The sequence below is a fragment of the Pinus tabuliformis genome, chromosome J (assembly GCF_031772625.1).
Source record: "Pinus tabuliformis cultivar Carrire ecotype Pingquan chromosome J, CPIR1, whole genome shotgun sequence".
Classification (NCBI taxonomy): Eukaryota; Viridiplantae; Streptophyta; class Pinopsida; order Pinales; family Pinaceae; genus Pinus; species Pinus tabuliformis.
In genome coordinates this window covers 1260250816-1260262257 of record NC_142295.1, presented here as the reverse complement: position 1 = coordinate 1260262257, position 11442 = coordinate 1260250816, and positions in this window count along the sequence as shown.

Genomic DNA, 11442 nt, shown 5'->3' with positions numbered 1-11442 from the left:
ATTGGTTATTGCATATGCTACTGACAACAATTGAACCTTGTTATCAGTTCAAGGAAATCTTAAAAGAAGAAGGATTTCTAAACAACTAAAAGAGAGAAAAGCAGCTAGAATCATCAGTGGAATGAGCAAGAAAAATTATGGATACTGATTGCTATCCTCATGAGAGCATAACACGTGCTTATTGGGTGAGAAGTCAGACAGATTGAGGTAAAAAATACCTTGTCATCTGGTATCGTACGAATTTTATAACGTGTGAATTTCTAAGTTCTATCCATCAAAACATTTTCAAGCATGCCATAAAGGTTAATTGATTGTATTTCCACTCGGATAATTCAAATCCATTGCTTCATCAGCATGCAGAGGATAACATATGCAATTACCCACCTGAGATCAATGTAGAGCCTCAAAACCATGATGTAGATGTTGATGCTACTCTTATGGCCACAAATATTGTTAATGCAGATGCCGAGGCACTTCATTTGGCAAGGGAGGAGTTGTTTAGCTATGCACATCTCATTTTAGATAACCCTCCTGCTACTTTGACAAAGACAAACCAGTTGACTGGTATGCTTAAAAAATGTTGGATGAAGCCAATAATTTGTACATTACTGATTTTGACTTCACACCTAGGTTGGGTTCTCTTAATCCATATTTGAAGAGAAAGAAGAGTTTCCTTAGCCCCACAAAGAAAAGAAGAAACAACAGAAAAAACAATGGTTTGGAAATTGATTTAAATGTTGATCCATTAGAACATGAACCATTTGAGTTTCGATACCTCAATAAGCTAGGATGTCATCGATCAAATAATGCCATGTCTATGGTTCCAAGTTAGTTTCATGTGTTGAATAGAGTCATGGTTTTATATGTAAATATTTAATCATCACCATTATTTAACATGTGGTGTGTTTATTTTTATAGCAATGCAACAATCCCCAACCATGGTGATAACCCAAGACCAAAGGGAGATGCAAGACCATCCAACCTTACCTACCATGTCAGGTACATTTGATACTCTTTCATTGTGTGCACACATATACCTTGATGCTCTAGAAAATTTCTTTGTGATAACATATGACACTTTGCTAGGTAACTATAAAACAAGTGGAGAAGCATCATCTTCTACCATGACTGATTATCCATGGAAGGGCTTCAACTCTAGTGGGAATGAATGAGATATGCACAAAGAATAGATAAGCTAGGTTTTCATGGCCTCGTCAGGTGGGTTTCCATTTTTCATATGATAAGTCTATATATGATTTCCTATTGTTATGTTGTTATAAAGATACCCTTTTCATAATCTATTCCTGGTCACTGAAAAATTTATAAATCCTCGTCTACGCCTTTCTATCACTAAGGTGTAACTGTATTTTCTATATGCATTCTCAGTTGATGGTCCTTACATGCCTTTCAATGTTTTTTCATGGTTTAGGTCAAAAGAAAATTTTCACTCGAAGATTAGGATTGCCAAATGTGATCATTGTCAGTGCTTATGTTTCTTCCCATGCATTTCTCACTGAAACAAAGTTCAGTCCTCAACGCCTTTCCCCCACTAAGGTGTTAACTGTATTTCCTATGCCAAAGTCATGGGCTTTACATGCCTTTTTATGCTTGTTCATGGTTGAGGAGAAGGCGATTGTTTTGTAAAGATTAGGACCATCATATGGGTTCATTTCCCATGCTTGTATTTTTTCCCTATCCATCATGTTGGCTGTCAAATAGAATCTCTTTACTTATTTATGTTCATGCAACATGTTTGATTTTTATACTTAAACATGTAGTTTCTATGTTCTCATACCTATGTTCATGGTTCAGTGTTTATTAGATTTAAAGATATTTATATTTTACATCTTTATAAAGTTATGGTTAAGTGGTCAAAGGCCAATGAGATTTGAACCTTATCATTGCATTTTTTGTTGTTGGATTTTTGATTCCTTGACTGTAGTCAGAGATCTCGTTGGATTTTCATGACCTCATCAAGCTGATTTTGCCTTCATGGAATAGTATATGATAGTGTAGTAGATTGTTATGTTATTTTGAACATGCCCTCTTCATGATTTGTTGATGTTCACTGAACAATGTTCTATCCTTTTATGCCTGTCATAATATGTGAACTGTCCTATTGCCCAAATCAAGGTTGGTTGTTATCTTTAAGTTGTGTGTTCGGTGAAAGTGTTTATTTTGATCTTGTGTGCTCGTGTATATATGCGTGTTGAAGTTCCTAGTCACATATAGTTTATGGTCTGCTAGGATAATACAGGTGTTGATTAATTTTCAAAATTTTAACGTGGACACTTTTTTTTTCAGGTTGTTCTACAGTTCTGCTTCCAACCAAGATTGTCCATGCATTGAACCTCAATGTGGAAGACATAAATTCTCATCCAAGCACACAATGTGGTCTTTTTCCAAGCACACAATTCTCAGCCAAGCACACAATGTGGTCTTTTGCCAAGCACACAATGTTTATCTAGGATCCTTAGATAATTTCTAATCTAGTTGACTAAATTTTTATAGTTCAGGCTTGTTGGGAGGGGTGGTAACTATTGTGGTTGGTTGGTTGGAAATTGGTCTGCTATACAAATATGTTTTGTTGTAAAACACATCATGGAAGTGATGGTCATCATTGAAGGTTTGTATTTTAGCTAGTCCATGGTTTTCCAACTTCCAATTGTACAGTAAGTGAAAAAGCTGCGATAGATTAATTTACCTTTTGTATCAGCATCATTACATGAAATGATGCTCTAGAAGCACCATGGAAGTATTATTCAATAATGTGGCAATTTCCACGGTCTTGAGGAAACAGTTCTAGCATTTTGTAATAAATTGAATATAATGAAATCCACTGCAGTGAATTTCTTGCTAGCAATCTATTATATTTCCAAACTTTTGATGTTCAGCTCCACTCCATTTTGATATCTTCCTTTCTAGGTCAATAAAGCAGAGCCATTGCAATCACTGTACTTATCAATGGTAGCCCCTTTAAATTATTAATTAACCAATTTAAGCTAATAATGAAAATCCTTCCAAATGTCCACTCTATTCCATTTATGTTCCTCAGACATGCCAATGAAAACACTGATTCATTCTTTGAAATCTGCTCCCTTCACCCTATTTTTGCTTTTGAACCAATCTGCTAAGGAAGTGATTTCTGGTAAATATTTAACATAGAATGTGGCCCATAACCAATGGGGTCCAGAGATTGAAACCTGATCCTTTGCCACAATTTAATTATATGACTACTGGTAATATTATTGACAAAATGTCCCCTTTAAATCCTAGGCAGATTTATTGTTAGGGTTACTTTAAGTTAGGCATTGTATATGGGATGTCTTTATTTTGTAAACCCTAGCATATTTTCTTCTATAAAATAAAGGCAGGGTGTTGGTGGTTAATCATTCAGTGAGCGCATTTAGAAGTTTAGTTGCATTGTATTTATTTTTTTGTTCAATAAATAAAACAACAATGCACAGTACTTCAGTTCAACAGATCCATATAGCCTGCACCTTCAACATATCCATACAATGTTTGGGTCCATAAACAAATTGTAGTTTATGTGAAGGTGCAACAACATTTAAATAGGCAGATCAGTTAATAGGCATCTTATGGTCGTTGTATGTATTCATGCTTGTTTTAAATTAATAGCATTTTCGAGACTTAGAAAGAAACTTATATGGTAGCTTTTATAAAATTAGAACTGCTTTTATCAGTTCTGTTTTAGGCACAGATCTATGTTTCTAGGAAAAGCACATAGTACAGATAGGTTCCAGATTTAGAGCACAGTGACTATCCTAGGTAGAAGGTGCTTTATTCTAGGCAGCCTCTCTCATGCAAGTTAGACACTTTATCCTAAGCAGATTTAGTGTTGGGGTTATGTACTCTAAGTTAGTCTTTGTGCATGGGATGTCTTTCTTTTTGTAAAGCCTAGCCATTCGCCTTCCATGAAGAAAGAAAGCATAGAGATGGTTAATAATTTAGTGAGTGAGTGTGTTTAGGAGTTGAGTTAATCGCATTGTATTTCCTATTTTTAAATTAATAAAATAGTGATGCAGTATTGAGATTTTATATCCGTGTGTAGTTGTTGTTCATACTTTTTCTAGAGGCATGTCTTTATAGTTTAATGTACTCAGAAACTGCAGTTTTGATGGAAGTCTAGTAAATCTGTTTCCTAGCTATTAGGGTGATTTTTCAGTGTTGAACTAATTGCATTGTATTTCCTATTTTTTAATTAATAAAACAGTGATGCAGTATTGTGAGTTCAAACTTGTGTACTGGTTGTTATTATGCAAGTTGAAATCACAAGCTTGTTGGGTAACCTCTGTACAATCGAAGTGCCCTGGGACTTTTCATGGTGCTGAATCCATATATACAGTAAAAAACTAGTTTAAATAACACAAATCAAGTTTTCACCTCACCAGATTCTGGCAACAGAAATTCTAAAAAATCGCACTAAAAACAACTTCATCATTATGTACATCAGCAAACCACTTGTGATTTTGGAAAACCGTGAACCACCTCTAGCACTTCCTTTGGTGGTTTCTGGAAATGAAGAGGGGTACCAGCAGGATAAATTGTAGTTGTTGATCTAGAGATGGATGGTTTAGCCAAACCACTTCCCACCGGTTCCCCTCAACATATCTTTCATGCACTTCAAACCATCAACACTTCATTGATCTAGTTGTCAAACAACATGGATCATCGATTATTTCAACACTTGTAAGGATTCCATGTCGACCCCATAATTCCCATCTCATAAATTACATGACGATCACTCAGGAATGCATTCTTATCAACTTTCTCATGGCCTTTGTATGATTTCTGAAATGTGGTAGAGTTTCTCCAACATGAGAACAGGCATACAATGAACATGGGAGGAAAGACACCCACACCATCCAAAATTACGGGAACTTTGTTGGAAGCCTCACCTAAGTAGTTGTTGTGTTATATTATTACTCGTTGGAGATGACATTCTGATGGAAAGATTTCGAACCTTAACCCATAAACTACCATTCAAAACTTTGCTGGGTAATGAGTCTGTGCACCTTAGCAGAGAAGCACCTTCTCAACTTATATGAACTTTGTAGTTTCATTCTACTAGCAATATTATGGGTACATTCTAATTGTGTAGGTGTTGTCTGACCAAGTTGCAATATTTCTATCATTTTCTCATATATAAATTTCAGATGAATTCTTTCCTCAAACATTAAGGTGTGCCTTGCAATTGCCCCGTTGTTCCTTTTTCAAAATATCATTCCAACGTGCATATACAAACTGGAATACATAAATCCTAAATAATAAAAGTCCAAGATTTTAGTATGCTTCAAGGCCACATCCAAATTTCAAATGAAAGGCCATATTGGTGTGCCAAAATTTTCAGTGAAATGTTGCATTTATACAAACAACCTCTCAGATATGAATTTCCATTTTACCCATGATAGGCCTAACAAAGTTACAAATTATGTTTCAACACTAGAACCCTAACACTGAAATTTTACACAAGCATATGATGGCTTGAAAACATCATTAGATTAGCCTTTAAATTACCTAATGAGATCTTGGGTAACAATACCTCAATCTGTAGCATGGCAATCTTGGGCCATAAGAAATATCGTACACATCATAATGAACTTTGCAAATGCCAATGAAATCCTCGACTCCTTGACACCCAACATATTTATTGACCATATTTTGATTGTGAATAATAGACATTTTCTGCAGTCATCAGTAAACATATATTTCCAATACTAGACCCTAATATAAATATTTTGAGTTTAGGAGTTTCAAGTTGTGCACCTTAGTAGAGAAGCACCTTCTCAACTTATATGAACTTTGTATTTTCATTCTACTAGCAATATTATGGGTACATTCTAATTGTGTAGGTGTTGTCTAACCAAGTTGCAATATTTCTGTCATTTTCTCATATATAATTTCAAATGAATTCTTTCCTCAATCATTAAGGTTTGTCTTGTAATTTCCTGGTTGTTCCGTTTTCAAAAGATCACTCCAACGTGCATATACAAACTGGAATCCATAAATCCTGAATAATAAAAGTCCAAGATTTTAGTATGCTTCAAGGCCACATCCAGATTTCAAATGAAAGGCCATATTGGTGTGCCAATTTTTTTAGTGAAACGTTGCATTTATAAAAGAAACCTCTCAGATATGAATTTCCATTTTACCCATGATATGCCTAACAAAATTACAAACTATGTTTCAATGTTGGAACCCTGATACTGAAATTTTACACAAGCATATGATGGCTTCAAAACATCATTAGATTAGCCTTTAAATTACCTAATGAGATCTTGGGTAACAATACCTCAATCTGTAGCATGGAAATATTGGGCCATAAGAAATATCATACATATCATAATGAACTTTGCAAATGCCAATGAAATCCTCGACTCCTTGACACCCAACATAGTTATTGACCATATTTTGATTGTGAATAATAGACATTTTCTGCAGTCATCAGTAAACATATCTTTCCAGCACTGGACCCTAACATAAATATTTCGAGTTTAGGAGTTTCTAGTTGTGCACCTTAGCAGAGAAGCACCTTCTCAACTTATATGAACTTTGTAGTTTCATTATACTAGCAATATTATGGGTACATTCTAATTTTGTAGGTGTTGTGTGACGAAGTTGCAATATTTATCTCATTTTCTCATATATAAATTTCAAATGAATTCTTTCCTCAATCATTAAGGTTTGTCTTGCAAATGCCTCATTGTTCCTTTTTCGAAAGATCATTCAAATGTGCATATACAAACTCGAATCCATAAATCTTGAATAATAAAAGTCCAATATTTTAGTATGCTTCAAGGCCACATCCAAATTTCAAATGAAAGGCTAGATTGGTGTGCCAAACTTTTCAGTGAAACGTTGCATTTATACAAACAACCTCTCAGATATGAATTTCCATTTTACCCATGATATGTCTAACAGAGTTACAAACTATGTTTCAACGCTGGAACCCTGATACAGAAACTTTACACAAGCATATGATGGCTTCAAAACATCATTAGATTAGCCTTTAAATTACCTAATGAGATCTTTGGTAACAATACCTCAATATGTATCATGGAAATCTTGGATCGTAAGAAATATCATACATATCATAATGAACTTTGCAAATTCCAATGAAATCCTCGACTCCTTGACACCGATCATAGTTATTGACCATATTTTGATTGTGAATAATATACATTTTCTGCAATCAACACTAAACATTTCTTTCCAACACTAGACCCTAACATAAATATTTCGAGTTTAGGAGTTTCTAGTTGTGCACCTTAGCAGAGAAGCACTTTCTCAGCTTATATGAACTTTGTAGTTTCATTCTACTAGCAATATTATGGGTACATTCTAATTGTGTAGGTGTTGTCTAACCAAGTTGCAATATTTCTGTCATTTTCTCATATATAAATTTTAGATGAATTCTTTCCTCAATCATTAAGGTCTGTCTTGCAAATGCCTAGTTGTTCCTTTTTCGAAAGATCATTCCAACATGCATATACAAACTGGAATCCATAAATCCTGAATAATAAAAGTCCAAGATTTTAGTATGCTTCAAGGCCACATCTAGATTTCAAATGAAAGGCCATATTGGTGTGCCAAAATTTTCAGTGAAATGTTGCATTTATACAAACAACCTCTCAGATATGAATTTCCATTTTACCCATGATAGGCCTAACAAAGTTACAAACTATGTTTCAACACTGGATCCCTGATACTGAAATTTTACACAAGCATATGATGGCTTCAAAACATCATTAGATTAGCCTTTAAATTACGTAATGAGATCTTGGGTAACAATACCTCAATCTGTAGCATGGAAATCTTGGGCCATAAGAAATATCGTACATATCATAATGAACTTTGCAAATGCTAATGAAATCCTCGACTCCTTGACACCCAACATAGTTATTGACCATATTTTGATTGTGAATAATAGACATTTTCTACAGTCATCAGTAAACATATCTTTCCAGCACTGGACCCTAACATAAATATTTCGAGTTTAGGAGTTTCTAGTTGTTCCGGAAGCATATCTAGATCTAGATATTACTTATGGTAGACATTATCAAGTAGGCTCTCAAGAGCTATGTTAAAAACACCATGGCTCAAGACATTCTATGAATTATAACAATATCTTGAACCATAGTCTAGGATACCGATAAAACTGTTGTTTTCATAACGTAAGTAGCAGGCTACTAAGTTCCCTGATGTCGACATTTCCAGAAAATCAATGCAATAATAGAATTGCAAAATGCCAACGCGGTCTAATATGACTTCTATAAGTTTGATGCCTCCCACTAAAGATATATAATGGACCTTTCCATCACAATGATGAATAATCAACAATGTTTTTACAGTTTGTTCAGAACTGTAGCAAGAAAGGCCTAATTGGATTTAACCCTGAATCAAATTGATAGTATTTAGTAAGTTGGCTTGCAGCTTGTTCTAATAACAATCACAACTCTTTGAGCTAATACAATACTTCACAATAAACACAACAGTGAGTCACACTCCAATACTCTTTTTACTGAATGTTTAACCAAGAATATTGATAAAAATCACAAATATGTGTTGCCCATTCTGAAAACTCTGCCAACATTTATGCCATTAGAGCTCCAGCAAATAATATAACACAACTACCCATGCATAACAGTTTTTCAAGCAAGAGCATGGTGTAAACATAACATGCACATGCCTTCTCAAAATTTGGATTTGAAAGATTTTCCATCAAACATAGGGGCTCACTCTGTATGCAGAGAATGTAAACTTTTATTCGAAAAAATTATGTACATAACAATAAGTTACATCATAGCTACAAAGAGTAACTCTACAAGCAAAAGATTGTTCTGAGCTTTTGTCAAGAGTAAGTTAGTAGCTCGAATCAAATTGATAGTATTTAGTAAGTTGGCTTGCAACTTGTTCTAATACTGTAAATATTAAGCACCATGCAGTAAGCCAATCATTAACTTATTTCTTTTCCATCATGTTTATTGAATCTCTTTATTCTTATCTAATACAAAATATAAAAGTAATGAGCCAATCATTATCTCACTCCATAGTATTTAATATTTGCTATGAAAACAAAATAACCTACGACAACACCAATAAATATAATCAGTATGCATTTATCTGTCCATTTAAATCTATATATAAAATCTACAAATTTAGAATTGACCAGGCAATGGGCATGAAAAGTCTATAATATCTCATTCATTCATGGCAGATACTATATCAGAGAACTTCACTTCTTACTCTAGACCTTTTCATAGCAGATATTGCTTCTCCTTTATGTTGTAATACTCTTGTGCAGATAAATGTTGAACCTCTCCAACAATCTCACCTGATAATCATCCCAATCCTAGATATTCACATGATCTGTGGTGAGATTGTTGGCAAGGTTAAGCATTCTGTCGCACAGCAAAAACATAAACAAATATACCCAAAGCAATTCGACTTGAGAAAACAAAAAAAAGGGGATCTATAACTTCAATCTGCAACCAAAAGTTCAGACTGCAGAGCCCAAATAGTAAGGACAGGATGAATAGTTGACTGTTCTCCTGGTTGTTATCAGAGGTGAGCATCGTTGACTCAAAGTGTCTGGCTTGTGGAGATGAAGTGGAAGTTGGCTGAATTTATGAAATAATATTTTTTATTGCTGCATTTCTTGATAAGGTTGGGTCGTATGGATGGCCTGGCCTTCTAAAAAACCTTCATGTTGTCCATTCCTTTGAAGCAAAACACATGATGTTTTCCCAAAAAGGAAAAAAGGTTTGCTAATCATCTCTAGTGATATACTTGATTATATAAAAATAAATTGAAATACATCCATTCAACAAATGCATTATAAGAACATAAAAACTGAACAGGATGTGGCTTCTATTAACAGCAGATGTACAGTTTCAAGTAGGTATTTTAGTTGACCAGTCGAGGTGCTAGAATGTAGTGCTTATTAAATTGCCATTTTCCGGATTCATTTGTAAATTTACTGTTTTCTAATAGAATTAAGTTTTTTTTAAATGCCTTTAGGCTTTAGACAACCTTCAACCCTATTTGTCTTGTCAAGTAGGTACAACAATAAAGAAAATAGAACAGTCATTCTGCTGTGCAAAAGTGGAACGATCAACAGTGGATATGAGAGAGAGTTGGATGTTTTGATAAAGTTCTTGAGCTAGGCAACCAATATTTACTATGCTATTGAGGCTGTATATGCCCACTGTTGGATTTAAGCAAGTACATTATCTAGCGGTGGGCATATACAGTTGCCGCGCATTAATGGTCAATAGCACTATAAATATTGGTTTCCCTTGAGCCAGGCCTCCACTGTTTGCCATGGGTTTTTGGGAGTCAAATTGGAGACTATCTTTCCTTATGGGTACAAAATCTAGATGTGTGATGTGAAACAAAGACAAAAATATGTAGCTTAGTGCTATTCTATGGCATGATTATAGGTTTAGTGATATGTAGAAGATCACAAATGCTTTTAGCTGCTATATGTACCAATTGGGAGTGCAGTAGATTTGTAATTTATGCAGCTTATGGATGTAAATTAATAATTGTGCATGATCTGTACGCCTATCTGAGGCATTTTCAACAGAGAAAGATAAAAAAAAAAGAAAAAAAAGAGTCAATTAGACAACACCATAATGTATTAATGATAATCACAAAACCATGAACCAATTACTTTTCTCAAAATACATTTGTCCATATACATGGAATATATTACATTTGTCCATAAATTTGTCTCCCATACAAAAAACCGTAATCGTTGCATGTTGGGGAAAAATAAAACATTAACAGGTTCTTCTTTAGTGAAAGAACCATGCTATGATAGACCCAAGAAAAATGATAACAACAACCCATTCGCATACTGGGGATCTATATTGATGGTGATCAATGATTTATGTTGCAGTGGATGGTGATCCTATGTCATATTTGACATCTACATATGTTCTTAAAAATTCTCTGGACATTATATCACTGGACATCTTTTCAATGTCTGCAGAGTGATTGATGGTAAAATATTGAAATTGACAACTCCAATTTATTGTTTCCTTATAAAGGAGTTTTAAATTGTCCTTCTGAACCGATAGATGCCTTTCAATTGACTACATATCAACTCCGAGTTGGTGAAGACTTCAATATTATTGATATCATGTTGTTTTTCCTCTTTTAACCCTTAAAAAAGGGCAGTGTAATATGCCTCATTGTTTGTCGTCATTCCAGGCACTTCTCTCTTTCCATGAAATAAATGATTTGTTTCCATATTGTAAAGGAAAATTTTAACAATTGCTCGACCTGGATTTGGAAAGCAGAACACTTCAATGCATAAATGCCACTTTTGCACCATTTTTTACACTTCAAAACCTAGAAAATAAGATAACAATAAAAAATGTTAAACAAGTAGATAATTATTTATTTCTTAATACT